This window comes from Rousettus aegyptiacus, unplaced genomic scaffold (genome assembly GCF_014176215.1).
Source record: "Rousettus aegyptiacus isolate mRouAeg1 unplaced genomic scaffold, mRouAeg1.p scaffold_m13_p_18, whole genome shotgun sequence".
Taxonomy (NCBI): Eukaryota; Metazoa; Chordata; class Mammalia; order Chiroptera; family Pteropodidae; genus Rousettus; species Rousettus aegyptiacus.
This window is the reverse complement of record NW_023416293.1, coordinates 6,049,310-6,075,019: the sequence shown is the minus strand read 5'-3', so window position 1 is coordinate 6,075,019 and position 25,710 is coordinate 6,049,310. Positions and strand designations below refer to the sequence as shown.

Genomic DNA, 25,710 nt, shown 5'->3' with positions numbered 1-25,710 from the left:
AGTTGGACAAAACTGCTGAGGGTTAAGAAAAAGAAGGCAAGTAAATAAAAATAGGAAAGGTCAACTTTCTGGAAGAGATGACTGAAGGATCTTTGGAGTGGTCCTGAATGAATGCATATATCATATGTGTATTATAAAGAAAAGAGTTAGTGCATGCCCTGATGAAAATAACGACATGCAAAAGAAAAAAAATCCAATTCACCAGGCATACATTAAGGACATTAAATAAATGATACGTCTTCAATTTAGGCCTAAATAAATTATTCTAGTATATTTAAAACTATATTCAATTTGCAAAAAAAAAAATCAATTTTCAATTACACTATTTAGAATAAATCTATTTTGTAACAGGAAGAGTATCTGCAATAAAATAGTCTCAGAGAAAACACTGAATATAAATCTCACAATGAAAGCCTAAATTTAGGTATAATATACTTCCTTAGAGAGAGACAGTGAGCTAATTTATTCCTGCACTTCCCTGTTTAGAGACAATATATCATAGCGGTTTATTTATAGTTTCTCATTAAGTTTTAGGAAGACGTAAGATCTCATTGTCAAAGAACAACGAGCATTTGCTAAGGGCTCTCTTTGTCCAAAGCACACAGGGCTAAATCCTACGGCACAGAAAGAAACGGGTAAGACTTAGGCCCTTCCTTCCAGGAGTTCACAATGCAACGTGGCAGAAAACTTGAAAGGAAAATCACAGTAGAAGTCAGTGGGCATCAGACGCAGTAAAACACTCGAACAGAAAAACTGGAAATACGGTTTCTTCCTTTGGAAGTCACAGGTGCCTTCATAGAGTAGGGAAATTTCGCGTTGTGTTTTGAAGGAATTAGAATTCAATGAGGAAAATGGAGGCGCTATTAGAGCAGAAAATCTAGAAGGAGGAGGCCACACATTCCTCTAGAAGGAGTGGGGAAGGGTTTAGTGTGAAGGCTTTACGTGAGAGGGGCCGGAGATTCAAGAGGCACATCTGAGAGCTGGTCTCTGAAACTGTTCTGTGATTTAGGTAGTACAAAGTGAGAGTGTAAAGCGAGAAGAGAGGGCTGAAAATAACACCTGAAAGGTCGCTTTTCTCTTCTCTTCTTTTCTTACCTTTTTTTTTTTTTTAACCTGAGGAGATGGAAGAGCCATTAAGTGTGCTTGCACAGAACAATTATACTAATCGGTGTGGCGCATTATCGTACATGGCAAAAGCAGAGAAGGATTTCAAGAACGAAGATGCGAAAGGAAGAATTGCGCATGGGGTGGGCGGTCATCGGCTAACAGGACGAGGACTGAGAGCAGCCAGAGATGTCGGACATGAAGGTGGATATAGTAGTGCTCTGAGAAAACGCCATCTTGATGATCGTGTGGGTGGACGGTATTGAGGTATGAATTTAAATATAAGCAAAAAAAAAAAAAAAAACCTATAGACTAATTCCAATTTGAGTATGTTATAAGACTCTCTGTTCTGCAGGGCAGTTAAATTGGGTAATAGAAAAGATTTTCCATTTCCCCTTTAGCTGAGTACATCTTTACTTCTCTTTGGCGCAGTGGGGTTTCACTCCCCTTTGTGTCATTTGGTGGACCGCATTTTGGGGCCGCGTGTGGGGACTGAAGGTCAGTCACTCAGATGGTGAAGACTGTTGACCTCTGGTCCGCCATGCACCTCACCCTACAGCGTCTCTTCACACCTGAAGTGACCTTCGGCCCAACTATTCCGTAAGTGGGAACAAATCAACATGGACCGACCGAACTCTATTTCTTTTCATCATAATCAACCTTTTTCTTTTTGAAGGTACCTTGAGCCCTGTAAGCTCCTGAGTCTTTAAGTGATCAGTGTAAGGGAATATTTTTCTGAACATAAAGGTTCAACATACACCACCTGATAATGTAAACTGTCTCTGAGATCCTGAGATAAATACAACATTTGACTTTTTATGTTTTATGTACACTTTGAACTGTACTTATCAAGGTTAAAAAAGATCTCAGAATGACTTGGGCATTCTTCATTTCTTTTTTTCTGGATAATATAAGTGCCAAATTTCAACATAAAATACTCTGGTAGCCTGGAAAAAAAACTGGATTTCATTTCTTGTTTATCATAATTGATTGGCAGCAAAAAGAGTGTTATGCCATTAAAAATAACTCCAAATAGCTGACAGTCATCATGATAATAGCTATTTGAAATAACAACCAAAATGGAGACACACCCCCGAGGGTCTAAAAGCCAAAATGCTGACCAGCAAGCAGAATGGCTCGTATTAATTCCTCCAGTAATTACTATCTTAGCAGACACCTTTTCTAAACCTGAGGCACCCGATTACATGTCAGCTTTTTAATTAAACTGCAGATGTTAAAAGTTAAAAGGAGGGAACCCCATGATTTCTTACTCAGTCCTCCTCGTCCTTGCCTCTCCGTGGCTGGCACTGGTGACCACCTTTGCCTGAAAACCACACCTTTGCTGTACAGTGTACTACACAGTATCTCGGCCTGCCTACGAAGGCTGTAATTTCTGTCCCTTTATGTGCTTTTTCTCTGAATCCTCCCCATAAATGTGAGCATGTGCCCAGGTTCTGTCCAACTGCTATCTTTTCAATTCCCAAGAAGTCAAAAGAGACAGCTGGCTAAGAGGACAGATGCCAAAGCCAGACTGCCCGGCTACACCTCCTCTGCCTCGTAGTGGCTGCGAGAAGGTGAATAAATCACACTCCAGGCTTTCCGATTCCTCTTTCATTTCCCACTTTCTCTCTCCTTTTGTCACTCCAGCTTAGAGTATTATCAACGGCATCATTAATAAAAATGATAAAAATCAGAATAGGCAGGATGTACACTTTCTACAGTCTAGTGCTTTGGGGGGCAACTTTTTATATTTTATCGCAGCTTTCTTGAAAATCTCATCCTGTCTCGTAACCGTTACCATTACTACCCTTCCGAACCTCGTCCCATCCTCTCCCTAGTAATCGCCTTTTGTATTTTCAAATCTTCTGGAATTTTCCTCCCTGGTACCCTGCTAGGACCTCAATTTCAACACTTCTGCCCTTCGGTCACCTGCTTATGCTGCCGTCAATAGCACGTACAGTCATGCAATTTATTGACTGGGATTAATCTTTACGTGCAACGAGCCTCAGTGACCAAGCCTGCTCCAGTCTTCACAGCATCTCTGTTATCAATTCGATCATAATTCTTTGGAGAGTTTACCCAAATTGTTTATCATATGCATTCTTCCCTTACTGAATTCTTGGCGTAGACTTTAGAGTGTGTGAACCAAACTGATCGCCCTCTGGTGTTTATGCCATTGTTGTCTGGTAGCATGTATTTTAAACCCCGCATATATCATTGTTGTTTTTTATACAAATTAACTTATATTTATCTACATATTATCCCTTTTCTTTATTCTTTATGCCTTCCTGAACTTTCCTGTGTCCATCTGGGATCATTAAATTTCTGTAATGAATTTTTTCTCTAAAGGTAGGATTTTTTTTTTTTAAGCAATTTTAGGTTCGCAGCAAAACTAAGGAGACACAGAGCTCCCATACACCCCTCATAGCCTCGCCAACTCCATCATCCCCCACCACAGTGGTACGCTTGTTATAACTGACGCACCTATGTAACATGTTATAATCACCCCAAATGCATAATTAATATTGTGGTTCACTCTTGGTGTTGTACGTTCTATGGGTTTGGACAAATGTATAATGACACGTAGTCACCATTTTAGTATCATGCAGAATATTTTCAAAGCCCTAAAAATCCTCTGTGCTCTGCCTATTCATCCCCCCCACAGCCCCAGGCGACTACTGATCTACTACTCACTGTCTTATAGTTGGAATCATACCGTGTTCAGCCATCTCGGTAATGCGCATTTATGCTTCCTCCATGACTTTTCATGGCATGATTCTCCTTTTAGCACGAAACAATATTCCATCGCCTGGATGTAACACAGTTTATTCACCCATTTACCTACTGAAGGACGTCTTGGTTGCTTCCAAGTTGGGGAGATTGTGAATAAACCTTGTACAGGTTTCTGTGTGGACGTAAGTTTTCCATTCCTTCAGGTAAATACCAAGAAGCCCAAGTGCTGGAGCATGTGCTAAGGGTATGTTTAGTTTTATCAGAAGCTCCAAACTGTCTTCCAAAATAGCTGCACCATTTGCATTTCCATTAGCGATCAATGGAAGCGGCTGCCGCTCCACGTATTTGCCAGCATTTTTGTTGTCAGTGTTGCAGATTTTGGCCATTCTACGAGGTGTGTAGTGGTATCTCGTTGTTATTTAATTTGCATTTCGTTCAAAACTGGGCATATTTTTAGATGCTCACTTGCCAGCTGTATAGCTTCTTCAGTGAGAGCTCTGCTGCTGTCTTTGGCCCATTTATTATATCTAAGTTGATTTCGATCAAAGAATAGAAAACTGGAGAGAATCTCAAAGGTTTGCAGAAAAAGATTCTTAATCATAAGAGATGTTTGTGGACAAATATTCTTCACAAACCAATAAAAAAAAATTTAAAAGATAGTATTAGCATCATTTGTATTTAAATTTGTATTTTAAATTAAACTATAGATCGAGTTCTTGCCATAGAAAATGAGGAAACTGATATATAGGCTGATACCAACTTCTTTCCAATCTTCTTTGAGTTTGTTGGTTATAGTGCTAATTTTAAAACATAAGATTCATAGCATTTATATTCTGTTTTCTCTAAAATTTTTAGTCTTTGTTCTTTTCTAAATATACTTAATGCTTAACAGAAGTCTTTCTACTGTATTTTCTCCATTCTGCTTTATTTTGAATTACGTATTCTCCATGAATTGACCTTCACATAAAATTTTAATAATTTTTTTTATATGTTTTCTTGATTTGAGTACAATACAACTGTCTGTCTTTCACCTTCAGACCTAAAGGATTGTTTGCATATTTATAACATTCTTGGTCCATTCTTTTTCTTGTATTTTTTTCTGGAGTTGCTCCATTATTATCGGTAGTGACGGTTGCTGCAGAAATTTTGAGGCCTGATTTTCCACGTACAGGTGACTTATTATTTATTTTTGCCAATACCCACATCTGATTTCTTCTTTATGATTAAGTTCATCTCTTTCACTCAGGTCGCTCTTTTCTCCTCACTGACACACCATGAGGTATTCAGTGTAACAAAATCTCTACTTAAGTAAAGAGAAATTTCTTCTAGACAGCTGGGTAATTTCTCTCTCTCTCTCTTTTTTTTTTTCTTTTTTCTTTGTTCTATAGAAATACCAGATATATCTTTCTAAATCTCATTTGTCTGATTTACATAATTAATGAATCAATAACCATTCTCATATAATTATTCTTCTCCACTCTATTTGCTGTGATTTCCTCAAGCCTTGTATCATATTACCCTCAGTCATTTCTTTATTTTCATGTTAATCATAAGGTTTGTCATGCTAACATTTTCTTTTACATTTCTTTCCTGATGTTTTGATGTTTTATAGTCTGCTTAAACTTTTTTAACTATAATTTGATTTTTCAGAGGACAGCTTCTGTTTTTTATAATCCCTTTCAGATTCTGATGAACACTTTTCTTCTTTCTTTGTTTGAACAAGATGTCTTGTGAGGGTTCCATTATCTGCTTCTTAATTTTGTCCTTCCCTCCACTTTTTTCTTTTTATAAGTCTTAAGACTTATTTCTGCTCTTGGTTTATTTGTGATTCTTTTTCAGTTTTGAAGAAATAGAGATTATCTGTTGTCCAAAACTCTGTATTTTAATCAACATTATTTTCTACAGGTGACACTTACTGTTGGACAATCTATCTCTCCTGCCGTATTGCTAATAGTCAGACAGCAATGCCCACTCCGGCATGGTTCAGCCATCAGAGCATTGGCAAACGTGCAATTTATGTAATAGTTGGAGGTCCGGGCAATTATCTATCTATTAAATATCTATTAATATTTTTCTTTTGTTCTTGCTGTGTTTCACGTTTTCTACTAAGAGGAAAATACTAGAAGAGGACTTTATTCCTCTATTTTTTAACACTGAATGGAGCGTTAGTGGTCAGTGACTCCATTTTATAGTTTGGAGAACTAGTCCTAGGATTTAGTGGCTGAGCTGGAAGCAGAAGCCAAGTCTTCCAACTTTTCATCCAGTTGTGGACAAAAACCGTGTTTTGTCTCGAGTCGGCCCTGCCCGCTGTTAGCACACCTCTGAGATGCCCCGTTCAGACCTCTCAGAAGGGAAACCACCCTCAAGGGAGCAGAGAGGCTCGTTCGCGTTCGCGGTCCTGTCGTCCAGCCCGCCCCCCCACCCCCACCCCACCCCCACCCCACCCACCTTGCTTTCTCCCTTCTTCATGTACGTTTCTTTCCGTCCCCTCCTTGATTCCAAATGCGTAAAGAAGCCGCAAACTGTTACTCTGGGAAGCATTTCTCTCAGGCTGTTGAGATTTTGTTTCCAGCTGTATCCTCTGTTAGGTGCAAATAAATTTTTTGAAATATTCCTTATAGGTTTGTACGTTTTTACACATTGACACAGAGCTTATCCCACTTTACCTGACTGTCTTTCTCTACAACAAACACACCTGCTCCTCAGAGGACATTTCTGTTGTATTCATAGGCAAATATAATTTTTGGTTCACAATCATCTCAGAACATCACTATGCCTTTTCTTCTCTCAGACTACGAGTTACCATTGAACTCCCTACCTCTCTTTGGCTTTATTGGGGAAATCTGATTGCGCTGGATAAAGGCAGGAGACAGAGATGGAATCACAAGCTGCATGTTGCTTAGTTTTTCTCGGCTGGAAAAGAACTCAGATTTTATTCTTTGCTAATCTTGTTTTATAGTGGAGGATGACGAGGAAGGTGGAACGAACGAATCGACGGCATTCTCACCCAGCATAACATTTATTTTTGAAGCTAGAAGGTCTTCGATAGTTCTTGAATCCATAATCTAAGAAAAATACATTTCTGGGTCTTCTGGAATGAATCAGAACTGACATACCAGCCTCGGCTACAGTTTTTTCACTCACACTCTGGGACTCCAACCTTCATAAGTGGAATCCTTTATGGTTTTTAATCATCCACATCCATCCAAGTATAGAAAATCAAATTTAAGAGGGAGTAGCATTTGCCCAAGGCCAGGGCTAAAAGCCTTGTTGTTGGCATAGCTCTTCCCTGCCTTTCACGTCTTAACAGTGTTGAGTTCTCTAAGTTTAATAAGTAGATTTGCGCTGCTCGTTCTAATCGGAAGGTCCTGATTTCTTAAACGTTGCGAGACCCCAGTGACCTTGCTCGGATCAAGACTCTATACCCACTTCCTGCCCCACCTGGATGTAAAGCCCTGGCATGCTCCTCTCCGTGTTACCCTTGCCCAGGATTTGATTGATGGGCTGGTTAAAATGCTGCTGTTTCAGAGTCCTTCTTTACGAGATGCATTGCTCTCCTGGTGTTCTTGAATCTGTTTCAGCCCAAATAACAGCGTGAGTTACCTGAAAATTACCTGAACTATTTTTAGAATTTTACATTCCCTTTGGAGACTTTTCCTTGATGATTACCTTTTCAGAGTTCTATATAAACTTGTTGTTTATGAACAAACTATTATGCAAAATAATCTTTTGGAGGTCTTTATTTCAACTGAATTAATGATTGCTAAAGCTACTTTTGCCCACATTTGTCTATAAACAGTAGAATGGGGTTCTCAGAAATCTGCATTTTATTCCTTTATCTGCTTTTCCCAAATACTTTGTGATTCAGTTCAGGCATCAACATTATCAGAAATATTCTCCTGACTTCTTCAGGCTACCTTTTTCATTTCAACAATTCTCAATAAGTCTATCGGTGTCTGTAATAATAATACAGTAATTTTATACTTATTTTCCCATTTCTTTCACATTACTGTACATTCCTAATATTCATCTTGATATGCCTGACACTTTGCACAATGTCAACTATAGAAAGTGCTCAATAATTGTTTGATGGACAAATGAATACGTCAGTAATGCGAGTTTAGATTTCAGCTCTGCCACTGCTGTAGCCGAAAAGGAATTGAATTAAATGAGTTGTAATGTCCCTTCGACCTCTGAAATTCTATCCCTTCATTTAGCAGAAGTTTGGAGTATATACAAAAATAAGAAACTTAGAATTTTACAGTTATGTCAATTGAGTCAACCATCTAGACACAAATCTTTATAGGTGAGAAACTGGAATTTTTAACTTACTGAAAATAACAGAATTCACAAGCTGCAGAACTAAAACTGCAGTGACTCTTCCGATAACTTTTTTGATAAAGATTATGTAAATTCTTATGTGTTTCTGTGTTTTTTTAAGGTTATGAGGAATTTTGTAAATGCTAGCAATACTGCATTCATAGCATTTGGAAACCCGTGGAACTTACTGGAACGTCTCAAGTTTTAGGACTGAACTATGTCAGTTTATTACTTGCCGTCAGACATTTGTACATAAGACCTCATGGAAATTTTAGTCAAGCCAATAGAAAGACTGTGTTTATTTTATTGATAAACAATATGCTGAGCAGCCGCTATTTATTTGACAAAGTAGAAAGTGGCTTAATCGATCAGTGTAAATTCCAGTTATAAGAGTGGGATCATTGATATTCTTTATAAGTCTTTCTTTATAAACATATAGTGGTGAAAACTTCTTTTGTAAACCCTTTGTCATTATTAAGGCAAACATGTTGGCATGTAATAATTCTTGAAAAAAAATTAATATTTAATGATCATCTCTTTGCTTATTTTGTGCCCTCCAGGTATGTCTAGATTTCTATTTCAGAGTTTTGGCTCTAGTCTTCACTTCCAATATGGAACCATGACGTATTTAATTGTGTTTGAAGATGAAAGACATTTAAAAGAAAATATATTGGTAATAACTGAAAATTTAGGACTGCTTCTGATTTCAAAATCTCTTGCTATTTCTAAATGCAAAATTCTTTACTAAGGCTCCATTTTCATATCATTATTCAGCTATCTCTCCTCCTGTTCACTGCGAATTTTGACTTCCTTAGACCAATAATTTTGCCCTTGAGATACGAGGCCACTTTCTGACATTTTGTGAAAGAGCCCACATCTGTTCAAATGATGAAGGCTAAATCCCGTGTGGATTTTCCTTTGTGGAAAAAAAAACATATCCTCATGGTTATAATTTTATTTTATCATTCAAGCATGTTTCCATTGTTTTAACCAAAGCGCGGACAGATCCGTTCCATATCCTTATGTCTAAATAGAATGTATCTAAAGAGAAAATATGGCATTTGTTAAGGAGTCTATAGCCAGAAAGTAACCTTTTAAAATTCTAAGTAAATATTAAAGGCCATCAGATCTTGTTATTTGGTTTAGCCACAGAAAATATACTTGTGCTATCCCTTTACTTTCTTTGACAATATTTGCACGTATGTACTAAGAGATATTTTAGACGTGTACTTTCCGGCATAGTAGCCAGTCACGTATGCCTATCTAAATTTAACCTAATCAAATTCGACAAACTTAAATATTCTGTTCCTCAGCGGTTAATAGTCACATTTCAAGCATTCGGTAGCTATATGTGGCTAGTGGGCATCATATCGAACGAGGAGAATGTTCCCATTGTAGCACAGAGTTTCACTGGACAGCACTGTGAATCTTGACACTGGAAATATACATTTTCTTAAAGTCTGCCTTTTGATGAGCTCACAGTAAACAGGAGAATATATATAAGTATAGAAAACTACGGTTGATGATAAGGAGTTTTTTGGAAGGCAATATAAAAAAACTTTGTGTAGCCATGAAAAATAAGCTAATTTTCCAAGTGAAAAACTAATGTACTAGCTAATTACTGTATTAGTTCTAAGAGGGATTTTCTTGTGTGGCTTGCTTTTACATTTATACATAGAAATTTATCACTTTCAAATAATTTTTACTTACTTCTTCTTTTACCTGTTATATCTCCCATCGATTTGTCCTATTTTATTATAATAGCCAGAGCCTTTAACACAGTATTGAATGTCATGGTCATTGCAGCATCATATTTTGATCCTGATTGAAATAAAAATGTCCCCAAAGTTTGACTACTAAGTGTAATTCTTGCTGTAAATATGGTTTCATTCAAGTCTCCACTTAAATGAGAAGAAAATAATGAAAGATCTAATCTTCCTTAGTCTCCTCTACAATTATTCTCATAATTGTTTTTATATGTAAGTTATATAAGTTATATATACAATCTATAGTGATATGTCCCCTGGTATCACTGTAGATACTATCCCATAGAAGTTCAGTCCCATTTCAAAGAGCAGAAACAGGACAATACCTCTCTCTACTGCACTCTTCTACCGTGACGGCTTTGGTCCGAGGATCCGCACCTCCATCCTTCCTCGTGACGCTTCCCCATGCTCCATCGAGCAGTGCTGTGTCCAAAATGCACCTCTGTTCCACACCCCTTGTTCTCTGGCTTGCAAGAGATTTAATAACTTTTGTGTAGTTAAGCCCTTTTTCATTTTCGTTTGAATTCTGGGAAGGCAAAAAGAGGAAAAAAATAGAAAGCCATATGCTTTAAGAGACATATTTAATTGCCATTTTTTCCCTACCAATGATGAAAACAAATCAATTATTTTAAAAAATTGAGGTATGATTAATATACAAAACTTTTACATATTTCATATATACATCTTGAAAAGCTTGAATGTAAGTATGCATTTGTAAAACTGTCACCACATACAATGCCCTAAATTTAACCATTACTGCTTAAAATTTTCTTCCTCACTTTTCTTCTAAGAACATGTAATGCAACAAATCAGTCCTCATAATTTCTTCCCACTCATCAGCAGTATTCATTCCATCTGTGCTTTCTCTTAGTCTTCTGTATTTATGAAATCATCCAGACATTTTTAACATTTTATCTTTGCTGGAAAAAATTAACTTTTCAGATTTATCAAATTGAATTTTTATTTTGACTTTCAATATACATCGTGCATTTACACAAACCTCTTTATTTTGCCCTAGACTTGCATATATTTTTAAACCATATACAGAATCTTTGTTCAAATCATTTTTTTTTCCCTCGAGAGGTATAAATATTTTGGCCCAGTAACTCAATTTTGTTCAGAAAAAATCAGAGGCCAACATGACAGGTGTTCATTTAACATTTAATCTGTTGGTATTTTTATTGTTTTGTTTGCTCAAGAAAATTTAATAATTCTTAATTATTGGAGTTCTTACATTTTATATTTTGTGTTTAGGTACATATTTCATTATATTCACTCTATGAAAAAAATCTAATTTTTTATTCTGTTATTACTTTAATGATGTCTACTTCTCTTTTCTTTGTAGCTGCAAAATACAGGGACTTCTGGTTTTATAGTCTATGGCATTTTTACAATATGTTTATTGTAACTTGCTCCCCAGTGACCCAAAGTGCAGCTGTGCCTTTCTATGATTAAAGTTCAAATGCTGAGTTTTAAAAATGTTTATTTTTATATTATAAAACCACCTAATTTTTATCAGAGCTGCTTCTTTGGTGGTAGATACATATTCTCTTAATATTTTTGCATATATTATTTTTTTCTTATTTTAAAATTGCGTTTCTTTGCTTAGCTGTTTCGCTGTTGGGCGGAAACTTTTCCGACTTCCTAGCGCAAGGCTTTCTGGGACTGACTGCCTTGATGAGTCTCAGCCCTCTGGGCACGTGAGACCAGCTGGACTGGACAGTAAGGGTGTCTGGAACGCACATCGTCCAAGCAAGCGATGGTTGATGTGCGGGTTGCCAGGGCCCCTGGCCACAGCAGTTCTCGGGGGACGTTAGATGGCCAGGAAGGGGAAGCTTCTCGCTGAGTCGCCCCGCACCTGCGTTAGAAGTGTCCCACCCCCGAGACTTGTTCTTGGCCCGAGCGTGGGAGCCAACACTGGCATCAGTATTCAGTGCTCAGGATCAACACACTGTTTCTTTTTTTCCTGGTCTACCACCCCGATCCAGCATCGACTCCTAATCACACTTCTGAGTACAAATCTTATTTTTTTTGGCAGCCACTCTGATGAGCACCCTTCCTTCTTTGCAGTGCCGGTGTGAATGTATATTTATTCATATTCTTTTTCCTCCCAGTGGTATTTAACAAGAGAGAAAGATGAAGGCGGATATTTGCTTTCCTAACTTGGACTAACTTAGTCCTCGTGTTTTCCAGGATCTGACGCACAGACAGTACCTGTCTAGCACCTGTAGGAGGCCGCTTTTGTTACTGTTAATCTCATACTTGTGGTTTTTGAGTTATCAACTTCTCTTTTGGCAGTAAATTCACATGATTTTATTAAACTTGTTTTTAGAAGCACACATCTGATTCTAAATTATAAGTCCCTAACCATATATTTATGTGCAATTCTCAACTTACGCCCAGGGAGGAAAGTTAGACATAATAATGATGCTACACGGTGATCCCCAACTGCAGGGACAATGACTTGTGGCATCTGTGAAGAAAGGTAATTCTTTTCTAGTAAAAAACTCATCAATTATTATGTTTTAAAGTCTTTCCTTAGATTGTTCATATGAGTTAAAGAACAAAAATGAATCTTACCACATTTTAAATCACTTTCAAATACTAGAAATTAGAAGAGATTCTTAACTTTATAACTATTACCCAATATTATCAGTATTATATTATTGCTTTTCTGAAAGTGATATATCTCTTGTTAAGGACAAGAAGTGAGAGAACTCAACTGAATGCTTAAAAAGACATGTTTTCTAAGCTTTTCTTGAAGTTCGCTATCATTTCATCACTGCACTTGACAAGTGAGTCTATTAAACAGAGCCTGATATTATACATAATATAAAAGATTGAATTTTAGTATAAAAATCCTTGTGACAGTGGACACTTATAAACTGTAAATCATATAAAAGAAAAAAAGTTGAAAATGAATTTAGCTTTATCAAATATGCCAATGCCTATCTGTAATGACAAATATAATTGAGTAGGTATTTACTCTGATGTGCATTTGTTTTGTGGATAAAAATATAGCAACTTGAAATAGAGAGTTATAAATTATAGTCTCTTTTACAAATGAAGAATAATGAATTACCTCATCTAGAATGAGCAAAAGAATACAATCAAGAAACTTAACTGATAAACTACCAGCACTAAAATGAAATGAGTAGATTTTCCTGGAGTTTAAACATTTTTTAAAATAATATTCTCATAATGAAAGTGCACAAAATAGTTTACAAGCAAATTTATAAGATGCAAGTCTAAGGGAGTAGACTATCTAAATTAATGGATCTCCTTGCTGAAAATCTGCTTGTTACTCTCAAACACTATCGGCAGCATGAATATACTTTGAGGTAGTAAGAATTTATGTCATGTTCTAAGTGGTCAGGACGTTAATTGAAAGGCTGTAAGACACTGGAAACACGCAGGACTTTCACCAGAATGTTGACTTGAGGAAAACTCAGAGAGGAGACTCTGAAAGAGATTGTCACAGTTCTTGTGCATTCTCCCAACATTGTCAAGACATGGAGATTCAAGAGACCCCAGAGTGGCAGCGAATGGAGGACATCTGCCCTCTCACTCCCAAATGACTGATCTCTGAGCTGCAGAAGACCATGATGGTTACACGAATGACTAATGCTGTGAAACACATCAAGTACATAAAATCTATTCCGGGTTCTTGAGAACCAAACTCTTACTGAAAATTAACAAGAGAAAATTAAGCAAGTATTCTCTTTTTCTTGTAAGCAAATAGTAAACAGCCAAAACATCCTTCTGCATAACAAATACAGGAAAATGCATCTTTTAAAAGAATAATAGATCCAGTCGATCATCACTAGTGGATACTGCAACAATCAGGTAAAAGGTCATGAGAAATTTCATCATGGTTAAAGCACACTGAAAACATTCGAACCTGCAGATCAATCACTGACCTTAGCATCCTGAAAAGATGTTGCGCCGCAATGGGAATACAGAGCATCATTTATAAATTGTTCTTATATATATATAAAAAACTTCTCTAAGAAAGTCTTCAGATCCAGCTTCAAATTTATTTTTTTTAAACGCGAGAAGAATAACGAGTTTAGGACTCTATAGGAAGCAATCAGATATATCCAGAAAGTATCTATAACGGTGATTTAATTTTTTCAGCAAATAAATGTCATGGAATAGAAAAAAATAAGACAATTGGAATAGATGAAGAGATTCTGAGATATAACTTTCAAGTGCACTTCGTAGATCTTATTTTGGTTTATCTTTGACTGAATCAACTGTAGAAAGACATTTTAGGCAACTGAAGATAATGGAATTATGAACTAAGCATTAAAATTTGTTAAAGTATTTTGGTCATTTATTATGTTAGGTTTAATAATGACACTGAGATTATTATAAAACAAAACTAATACATTTGCGATATATATTGAGTTACTTGTAAAATAAAGAAAACTGTCTGGAATATGTTGGAAATTACTCCAAATAGGGGGGGAAAAACAGGGAAGAGGAACATAGATTAAAAAAAATTGGAAAAATGTTTATAATTCTTGAAGCTTGCTGATAAGTCTGTGGAGTTCATTATACAATTCTTGCCATTTTTACATCAAGTGAAGATTTCCATTAAAAAAAAAAAAACTGGGAAAAGACTCATTACCACATAGAGAAGCAATCACTTGACTGACAGTAGAATTCGCAACTGCACTAGCAATGGCCTGAGGATAATGGAATAATATCTCCAAAGTGCTGATGAAAAATAGCTGTCAACCTAAGATTCTCTAGTCATTTACACAGCATTCGAAACTTAACATGATATGAAGGTACATCGCATTCGAAGACTAAGAATTTTCTAATAAGTGAATGTGAAGATGTTTTTAAGAGATAGGTCTCAAAATAAAGTGTTACATTTGAAAATCTCTACCGAGTAGGTGACGGCCATGATACATCAACTAATAAATGAGAAATAGAAAGAAAACAGTCACTCCAGAGGAAGAGGGCTGGTTAATATGAAAACGTGACATATAAGGGCAGGACAAACCTACACCCAAAACCAGAGTATAGGGTTCCAGGGAGCACAAGGTAGTGACCACACCTGCTGGGGAAGGTGGTGATCACCTCGCACACAGTCTTATCTGTGCTCCTATAGAATTTGGACTTATTACATAGGAAACAGAGTATTTTCCAAAGTTATTACACAGAACATTATTAAAGTGAAGATTATAATAAAAGAGAATCCTTCTGTTAGAGTTATGCATGTTAGATTTTGAGGGGGAAAATATAAAGACCAAATATAAGATAATTGCATAAGAAAGAAAATATTACAAGGGCTGGCATTACAGTAACCAAAACTTACATACAGATAAAAGGACGGATTTGGAAAGTATTTAGGGAGTGAAATCTGAAGAATTTGGGTAAAGTTTGATTTAGAGTGTGGGAGAAATATAAAGAAGATATAGGAAGCACTTGTGTGGGCCCAGAAGTGAGAAAGGGTAATATTTTAGGAGTCACTACACCAGTAACAGTGGATAAATATTTCCAGCTGGAATAAGAAACAGAGATTAAAGAGGCTCTGAAGAATGCGATCATTCATAAGCTGAGGAGAGATGGAGGAATATTTAGTGAATGCTCAAATGTTCGCGAAAACATGAAAGAAATGGCGGGGGTAGTCAAATAGCAGTTAAGAGTTTTAACTAATCAAAGATAGATATTTAAATTTCAAAAAGTTTTCTGAATTATTCAAGTAAAACATCAGTGAAACCATTTTCAGAATAGTCCTAATGTAATGAAAAGCACCAGTAATCTTTAGGTATAAAAGGAAAACTGGAGAAATTTTCTGCACAGTAGTTTTAAGGAGTGAGAGAGAGAGCTAGAAGGGAGTACAAAGTCAAGAGTTTTTGTTGTTTTATTTCTGTGTTCTTTTAAATATTGGGAAAAGGAAGATCTGATCTATTTTGGAATAAGTAGTATTAATTTCTGAATGGGACAAACTTGTACAATAAAGTTAGGGTTATGGCGTGGTTCTTGCCTCACAAATTTTTAGTTTCCATCTTCACTTTTAGTTTCCATGTTTCCGTTTTTAGTTTCCATTTTGGTTTTCATCTTCCATTTTTACTTTAGAGTTTACAGAAACAAACGTTCTCCTTTTCCGAGATGAGTCTGTTGCGTGGCAGTTGCGCGCGTTGTGTGTTATGGGAGATAGGGCAGCACTGGGTGTCTCGGATTTAGAAATCCCTCGCCGTGGACTCCTAATCTTAATTAGTTACCTGTTGCTCTCGCTTTCCCTGCGCTATCTTTTCCAGTCTGTTGCCTTGTGGTGACAATCGGTGACGCCGCATGCCTGCCCAGGGCTTTACTTGTCAAATTGAAGTCACAGAAAGCAGAGCGCCTTGTTTTGGATGGAGCTGGATAAGATAAATCTTATTTTTCTCTTCTTTCTGTTAGCAGCTAACTGCTTTCGAAAAAAAAAAAAGGCTTTTATTGTTATTATTTTTTTAACTAAGTACATAAAACCTGGAAGGTTAGCACTGTGGAGGGGCAGCTTGCAAAGGCCAAAGCCAAGGAAATGGCGGAGCTATGGTGCGTGACAGCACATCGGAGCAGAGTGGCGCGCCCGGCCCACCCCGCTTGGTAGGACTTAAGCCAAGGAAGGAAACAGTGGCACGGTAGCTCTCCCGGGAGAAGAAGGACTGATGGCCGTAAGCACGTTCTGGTTTGGGCATTGAACTGACCTGAACAATTTATGTTAAAATAATAACTCTTTTAAAGTGGACTTTTATGTATAGGTTAAAAAATATATTGATGATGAATAAAAAGCATCGTTCACACATAAAAATCTGGGTGATGCCTACACTTCCATGATAATAGACAGTACACGGCAACCATGTAGCTACTGGAACATTGTGTGACGCTATGCAATAGCAATGTAATTTGTAATGCTTGTTTCTGTCACGTTGTGGCCTGCTGCATCGTGCGGAGTGCCCCACTCACGTGTGCTTTATGCTCAAAGCTAGACGAGAGGTGGCCATGAGAAACGCAGATGGCATCACAGCGGACAGCGTGTGCGCATGCGTCATCCCGATTGTAGTAATAAAGATGGTGCAAGACTGTGATTGAGACATTTCAGGCGGCTTATCCAAGGTACGGGGACAAAGTCAGGAGTGTTTAACCAGAACGCAAGTCATAAGGATCAGTTCCTTCCCCAAACCACTGTCTCTAGATAAGACTAGTATCAGCCAGTCCCCTTTAGTTATTCCTGATTTTCTTGTAGTTTAGGAAATATATATATATATATAGTTCTTTTCAACTCTCTAGCCTTGAAGTGGGCAATAATTAATTATTCAAAGTGGAATGCAAAAGGAGGTTCTGTTTCCTGAGGAAAATGAATAGTAGCTATAAAAAAAGAATAAAGTTAATAGGCTTTAAAAAATGAGTTGGTGAAATATTGTGGAGAGACAGGTCAAACAAGGAGGCAGCGGTGAACTAAGTTTTTTTGGCAGGGCAGGAGTAATTGTAGATGTAGGAAATACAGAGAGTCGGGCTTTGACTACAGAGATAAGCTGAGCTTGTGCCGGTACAGATTCCCTTGAGTGGAGCCATCAAACATAGCGACGATTTCATGCTGAGGAAGAAATGTTGTAAATGAAGTAACTAGTCATTTGGGATGCAAGACTTCGTGAGAAGGTTAGGAGATAAGTTTGGGTGAATTTTGTGCCAAAGGGAGGAGGACATATAAGGAAAAAAAAAAAATCTCTTACTCGTTTGGTCACAGTCGATGCCAGTGAGTGAAACAGTGAATATTATGTCCTCTTACAAGTTACAGACATTGATATGTCTGCCTACAAAACAATCGTGCTAGGAAAATCAACTTTATTTTCCTAGAGACTTGAGGAAGTTTGTAAAAAAAAAAGTAGAGCTAGCTTCCTTAAGATCACTCAACCAGCAAGTGGCTAGGCCGAGACTGAACCCAAATTCCCTTGCCTCAGTACAAGGCCACAAAATTTCAAAATTATTTGTTAAGTTTTATTTTAAATATAATAATTTGCAAGTAGTAATGTTCTTAAAACCAGTTGGCTATCGAACTAAATCTTTATTAACAATAGAGAAACTACATCAAAAATATTTCCCCCTACATTTCAGCCTGATTGAGATACAAAAAATTATAGCAGCCTGTCTATTATGGTTTAGAGTCTACTCAACAAAAAAAATATTACTGAGATTATTCCCTTTCCCTATGGGTTTATAATTCACAAATCCTTCATTATTAAACAAAAATAGTAAAATATTAGGACATCTCATAACCCAAGAATGAGGTACCTAAAGGAATATCTGAGACTAATTTCCTGCATTTTATATTTTTTATTTAGAAAACTTGAGTGAATCATTTTAGTGTGAAAGGCTTTTTTTCTGTTTTGTGTCCTTTTAGAAAATATGCAATCACTCAATATACTGCCTGTCAAAACCTGCCAGAAAACTCTGGTACATTATACATACAGACAGTGTTTCAATTTTAAAACCAAGGAAGACTGTTTTTTGAGAACTAAATGTAGAAAAGTGTTGGCTGTGTTTTTGTTTTGTTTTTGCGAGATGAGGAAAACTAAAGTACAAAGAGCATTTGTTCATTAAAAGTGTCTCAAACTTAAGTGAGAAGGAAGAATTCCTTCCACTCGTCTGGTCACACTCCGCATGGCGTAACCGCGGATTCGTTTCCTGCTCCCCGCACAGCTGTCAGGCCTCGCCGCGCCCGACGGGGACCTCAGTGCGGGCTTCCCAGGCGCGGCGCCAGGCAGCAGGCGGGTCAGCCTCCAGGTGGAGGTGAGGCCTAGGGTAGGGGATGGGCGCTTCTTCCCTCTGATTCCGAGAATGCCAAATGATTTAACCACTTCGTATTTGGAAAAAAAAAAAAAAAAAAGCTATTGTGCATGCAGTATTTTCTCCCTTGTTTTCATTCTTTGCCTGTAGGCGCTAGCTATGGTTAAACAAAACATATGGTCAAATGTAGCTTCCGCAAACTCATGAGATACACATATTTACATGTTATCCGTAAACCCCCGGGCAGGCAAATAATGGAATAACTTATGAAGTGTACATGGGGCTCCCTAACTGTGAGAATTATGAGACCCTCAATACGTAGACATGATAATTTTTTATAGAGAGAAAAATGGATTAAAGAGTCTTCATTGTCTGCAGTCGGCCAGATGGTGTGTGGTGGTGTCGCATCATTCTGTACGTATGCGAAAGCTGGAGCTGTGCGTGGGATGCCTCAACAGAGGTTCCGCACGTGTGCACCTGAAGTAGGTACGTGAATGGTCACAGCCGTAGACAAAACCACCGTGACGAGCGGTGGAAGCCAGAGAGAACATACTACATAATCCCGTCGACCTGAAGTTCGTAGAAGGGTAATACGTCTCAGGTGTTATAAGGACGGGATGGTGACTGGGAGCAGGATCGAGGGGGTTTTCTGGGGCTATTTTTAATGTTTTCTACATTTGCGTCTGACTTTTGTCTCCATGGCTAAGTTCGCTGTGTTAAACTCGCTCAGCTATACAATTACGATTTGTGATACTTTCTGTATCTTACTAAACAGAAACATAGTAATTTAAAAATTGTTAATATTTTCAACAATGCCAGCCTATCCATCTGCAAAAAATTTTCCATCTGCATTTTCTATAGGTTTAGTGATGTTAATCATAGCTTGGATTCTAGGATGTGCCACTTCGTGACTGTCACATCAGAATGTTAATTAACCTGTCAAAAGTCAGTGTAGCCATTTCTAAAAGAGGGCGTCACCCCATCACAGACTCCTTGAGAAATGAAGGAGTTGATGTGAAGTTTGGAACAAAAACTTCGCATCCAGTGGACAGACACCTCGACAACATTCATCGTCATTAGGGCTTGTCTGAGGACCTTCTCAATCACCTGAAGAATGAGTCAAGACACTAAAAGCAGCCTACCTTCAAACAATCCTTCATGCTTTTCTTCTTGTAGCCCACTCATTCACCCTGACTGTCCCCACCCTTGGGCAGTCAGGCTTTGTGGAGAGACATCACAAAACAGTGTTAATTGCCTCATCAAAATGTATGATTTCTAACCTTAGCTAGGTGTACGACCATACTCAGCAATTTATTTTTTTTTTGTGCCTAATTGGCTGCTTGTTGCATTTTCTGCACGGCCAATTTTTTTTTTAACTCGTCGCAAACCCTTCATCTTCTTTGAGCTACTCTACACACATAGGGACTATGTTCTTGCCTCCCAGGTGACTGGAAAGATCGAGACCAGCAGCTCTTTGAAGCCCACCTGGCCCTCTGGGTTTGACGGCCTAGATCTCTCCTCACAGTTGTCTTTCCTTCCTGCCTGATCACTTGCTTGGCATCATCTTCTCATCTCACATTATCGTGTGTCTGTCGACCCCTTCCCTTAATTAACCCCACAGGCTTCCCGTGATTCATACATCCTTCATGTTTGATGTGTCAAGCTCTTTCCATTTGGCCTGACCCAGAACTACCTGCTTCTGCTTTTGCCTTGTTTCTTTTTTCTCATTTTCATGGGATGGATTTATAGCTATGAAATGAAATCCAGAACACCTGAAACAAAAATGGGGGCTCTTTTTGAAAAGAAAAGAAATCGGACATGCTCCCTTGGGACGTTCAGTAACTTCTCTCTGACAGATAATAGCACAGTTGTCTGTTTCTCTGGTCTATATAAATATTGTATGTTAGAAAGTCTGGAGTTGTGTGTTTATCTAAATAAAAATACATAGTTCTGAAGCAAATGCTATGATAGCTCTTTGGAATTTTAAAGTTACAGCTGAGTGATCTGACACTAGAAAGAAATTCACTATTTCAACTCCACACTCCAGAATATGTCCTCGGTGTTGTATGACTTCAGAGTGACAACTGATAAAGGTGCCGGAGAGCCCTGTGTATCCCGTTATTATTATTATTTTTTCATGCAAGGTATGGAATAACTTTTTCTAATGGGGAAAGAAGAAAAATTAGTGCATCATTGAAGGAGTTCGAACGTTGTAAAATTACAATTAAGAATTTAATTTTTCAAAGGTATGCAGAAAAAAAGCTGAGTATGCTCTAACAGTACAAATAGGGATTTTCAGCTAAGGAAAATGAGAAAGTGTCAGGAAACGTTGGGGAGGGGGTGGGGAAGCGATGGAATGGCGAGGGGCGAACACCTGGAGACGTGGGAAAGGAGTCCCACCTTCTGAGATTTGACCCTCCCAGATCATACCTGCAGTGTATTTGAGAAGAAGTAGAATGAGGAACTTAGAAATTCATAAGCAGGCTAAGCACGAAGCGACTTAAAAACCATGTTTAGACATGTTGATTTGAGAATAAGAGAAAGTTTTGATTGTTCCCAGTCATGAAAAAAAAAAGGTTTTTTATTTTCTCTCCTCATAAATATCTAGTGTGACAAATCCCACTTGGCTTTGAAAACCAAAGCTAGAGAGTTGTTTGCAATTGGCAGATGAAGAATGTATTTTGTTAAACATAATCAGTAACTTTTCTAAATGTTGTAGCATATGTAGTTGAAAACAAATCATTCTTACTTATAGTTATCATAAACTGTCTAAAATTAATATATGAAACTTCATGTATTTTGATATAATTAATGTGTTTTTAGAAATATATTCAAAGGGAACTTGGTATATATCCTGCACTACCCCGGAGGGCAGTATTTGAGGCAATGAGAACAAATTTTCCTGGAGACTAAGACAAGATCAATGAAATAACATTTTCCCTCTTCTTGGAACACTCTAGAAGGGATTTTTATGTTTCGTGTGTTGAACTTTATTCATTGAGCTTTATGTCCTCCATGTTCATAATTTGTAACTATACTATTACAACCTAAATTCCTAACCTTATGTTACAAAGGATGAAGAGTAAAAGTATTTCCAGACATTTATTTAATATATGGATGGATCAACTAAAGATATAATCATCAAATTTCCTTGTTTTATTTAAAAAATAATATGATTAAATAAAGTAGTGCCATTTAATACATGCTATAGAATAGCATTTAACTCCTGATAAGTTTTTAAAGATAACTAAACGCAACAATTTAAAACTATTTTTTTAGTGTCAAGAATGTTATTAGTTGCATTTCATTATCCTGTACCATTTGGAACCCGTGAAAAGTAAATTTACGCCCTTCCTGTTGATTTACTGTTATCGTGATTACTGTGCACAGGTTTTATCCTCAATGTCATGTCTACCTTTTCCTTTATGTCTAAAACTTACCAAAAACAAAACAAAACAAAACAAAAATCCAAGCTCTTCTCATTTTAAAAGGTCAGCTACGTGCACAAAAACAATTCAGTTAAAAGGCAGTCAAGCTTGAGAAAACTGAATTAAGTATTCAGGAAATTACTAAATCTAATCAAGAAATTACTTTTCAAAATATACACATGGACAAGATCTGTTCAACAATCTAAAAGTTAGCATGGCAATGTAGCATTCAGGTGGGTAGTTCGGCGTTTAAGGATAAGCTAAGTGAGGACTTTTACTGTCACAGACCAATTTTTTCTCCAAGAAGGATTTTCCTGGTTGGTTGTATTCCTTGTGCTTGCCTGGATCAAAGGGACATGGTTTCATTTATTTACTCCCCAGAGTCCCTTTTGTCCATGTTCCGAAATGACCGCAGGCCTCCTGTTTCACAACATGATACATTCTTACACCACGACCGGAAACACTAGGCATTCCTCACACCAAGCGCTCGGGCAGCTGCCATGTAGCCATGACAACATGTGATGAAGGCTGCCCAATGTATCATGGAGACCTAGAAGGTTACCGAAATAAAAAAGGCTGCTTGACCTATTTAAAGCACCTAATCTCATTCTTTGGGAATTCTTTTGTCTCTTTTTTAGAGTTTTTCTGTTCTTTCACTTTTTTCCCCGCCGTTTTAAAGTCATCTCGCAGTTACAACAATTGCCGGTTTGTGTGGGTATAGTAGAACTTTTGATTTAATGTGACGTGAAATTGGTATCAATGGAAATGATGGTCTTTTACACAGTGATTTATCATATAGTGCGATAGAGAAATCCATTTTCAGCGTAAATATCAGCTGGCAAGTTTCTCTTTCCTGCATAAGGAACCACATACAAAAATTCCCTTTACCCTAAGTATAACATAGAGTTGAACAGGTGAAAATATTGATTTTTTTTTTTTCCCAGAGAAGAACGCAATCCAAACAGAAACATTTAGCACAGAGAAAGAGAAGCATCGACATGAAAAAAAATTTGAAATATCTCAACTTGTACCATTGCCTTCTTTTTATTCAAATTGGTTAGAAGGCGAGGAAACACAGTCACATGTATTTTCGCAGACCCATCAGTAGCGGAGAGTCTGAAAGATACAGCAACAAAAACTGTACTAGAACCAGGAGAGAATAAAAGTATAGAGGACAATTGAACTGAAGGAAGCCAACCCACAGTGACCGGGCAAGAAAGGGCACTTAGCAGACATCCCCGGCCCACTTTCTACATTGTACCTCCAATCTCCTGTACGATCTGTTGACCCTGAGAAGGAATAACTTGCCAAAAAGGACTGCCCGTGGTTAACTGGACTCAAATTCATAACCAGAGTCCAGCTTCCATTGCTGGTGCAGGCCTCCTGTGCACACTGCATTTCAGAGAAAAAGCCACACGCCTAGGTGCCAGCCTCCTGCACTGTGTTGCCGCAGGCTGCGCTGACTCCTAGAAGGATTTCCTGGAATTGTCTTTCAACCAATAGGCTGGGATTTCAACCCCCACCCCACCCTGATCCAATTGGGACTGCACAGCTATGGCCACGTTTGCATCTTTGCTGACCAATCAGAGCATCTCCATAACCATCAATCCAAACACATAATTCTGACCAATCAGGACAATGTTATTTGCACCAGTCAGGCTGTACAAATTTGGATTCCTCATTTGCATGTAAGTGGACGCATTAGGGACCTGAGTGGGGACCCTCTCTGTAAAAGCGGGCCTTCCCTTTGTCTCGGCAGAGCGCACTCCTCCAGAGGCCATGCTTCCCAGGTTACAAACTGTTCACCTTGCTAAAGTATCTCCTTTCTTCACATCTCAGATTGGGGACTCCTGTTGATATAGGCTGGTGGCAGCAAACTTTTATTGACAGTTTTCCATTGGTGAACTCTAACTAGAAACCAGAAGGTGTTGGAGCACTCAGATATATAGATATACTTCAAAAGGAATAGGCTCTCAGAGAATAAAACAGGATAAAGAACAGTGGTGTGTGTGTGTGTGTGTGTGTGTGTGTGTGCGTGTACGTGCACGCACGCACGTGTGTGTGTGTGTGGGGGGGGGGAGTAACTAGAAGATACCTGGACACCATTTCAGCTTATCTTTAAATAAAGCTATGCATTTTCAGTTTTCAAATTTTTTTTATTCCAAAATGATATTTTTAAAGTAAGGTTAAATATTTGGGATATTTGGGTAGATTATTTGCTTTTTCCAACGTTTAATCATTAAATGTATAGTGTAATAAACATATTTCCTAACTTGTGCTTAATCAGCCTAAATGTAATTCTTTTTGTAGGCTACTTCTTAATTATCTTAGGCTTGGAACATGTGACAGATGGCTATGACAGAGGGAATAGGAAAGCTGGACCTCATTAATGAAAGGCCCATTAAAAAGAAACTATTTGACTGTGATTAAGTTAAAAGAGATGATCACCTAATTGGCTCTAATTGTGCAGAAATGACTATTTTTCTTACATTTTTGCAAGATAGATGCATTTCAAAATTCTGACTCTGTTCCAAATCTCATGGGCTATGAATATTAGTTTCCATAATTTAAAAAATATTGCTATAAGTATGAGTTAGAACATAATATAGTTGATGTTTGCTGCTAAAAGCATACAATAATTTCTTGACCATATTGGAAAAAAAAAACGAAACACTGGTAAATCAATTTAATTGTGTATGTGTGTGTGTGTATGTGTCTGTTTATATGTACACACACATACTAGTTTAAATCTCAAAACTCTGTGACATAGGTGCTATTATTATTTCTCTTTTGTAAATGAAAATTCTAAGGCACAGAGAAGTGAGGGAACGTTCTATTGCTAGTTAACGGCTGAGCAAGAACTGGCGCCGAAGCATTGTGCTGCGCGCCTTCACCCAGAGATACATGTGAAACACACCCTATAATTTTAGAAGCCAAGGCACATATTATAAGGAAGCAAAAACATTAAAAATGTATTCACAGTGACATCGCGTGTGCTGCATGCGTTAATATTTTTAAAGACTCAAGAAAAAAGTACCAAAGAATAGAAAGTGGGTCTGAACTGAGAACTTCAAGTAGCAAATTCCAGATGCTATCTGAGGCCCCCTAAGGGTGTCCAGAATATGCCAGGGGACCTGCAAGTTTTTTTCTTATTGTGAGGCTGGATTCTCTTCTGCTCAACCAAAACAATGTATTGTAAAGAGATCGAAAAATTATTTTTCCAGTTGTAACTTTTAAAATGGTAAATGTCATTAGATTAAAGCCCCATAAACGGAAGTGTTTAGGAATTCTTAAACCAAAACAGTTGATAATGTAAAGATTTTAATAGAGAAATAGGAAAAGTTAGACCATACGAAAGCAAGAAAAAATGCAAAGGCAGGACCGAGCATGGCTGAGGTTGGTCACGTCGAGAAGGCTGGCCTGAGAATTCCTGGAGCAAGCGGCTTATGTTTGAAGACAGTGGGAAATCCCATTGGTGGGACAAGGCAAGAACACTTTTGAAGTATTTAAAACAGGAGGGCGAAAAGCTTATTATGAAGGTATAAATTATATTTTCTTAGGCTGGAAAATGCCAT

General features: G+C 37.6%; 1 long non-coding RNA gene across 1 annotated transcript in view; it reads right to left on the bottom strand.

The window, feature by feature from the left end:
* Positions 1 to 10,255: 10,255 nt before the first annotated feature.
* The window catches only part of LOC107498983, a 221,426-nt gene continuing 205,971 nt past the window's right edge, over positions 10,256 to 25,710 (bottom strand). The window contains exon 7 of the long non-coding RNA XR_001594179.2: positions 10,256 to 10,449. This is a non-coding gene — a long non-coding RNA (uncharacterized LOC107498983). The remainder of the gene's footprint in view (positions 10,450 to 25,710) is intronic.